Consider the following 301-nt stretch of genomic DNA (forward strand, 5'->3'; position numbering starts at 1 on the left):
AGGAAACCAAGAAAGCCTGACGCCAAATCAAAGCCACGTTCTGATTTCTCCTCTCCCACCCGCCCCCCACCCTGGTCCTGAGGACCACCCTCTCCAAGCACCCTCCTCACCCATTCCCTCTGACACCACAGTGGAATCGCACCCCCTCATCCCACTAGGGCCACCCAGATCCCCACCCACAAGAAGCAGTGCGGCCCCACCTGAAAGACTCTAACAGCCAATCCTTCAGGTAGGCAAAGGGAGAGGAAGGGAGGCAGGGAAGGGGAAGAGAGAGGAAGGGAGGGGAGGAGAGGAGAGAGGA

Source organism: Herpailurus yagouaroundi, unplaced genomic scaffold, assembly GCF_014898765.1.
Source record: "Herpailurus yagouaroundi ecotype Mexico unplaced genomic scaffold, PumYag 194, whole genome shotgun sequence".
Classification (NCBI taxonomy): Eukaryota; Metazoa; Chordata; class Mammalia; order Carnivora; family Felidae; genus Herpailurus; species Herpailurus yagouaroundi.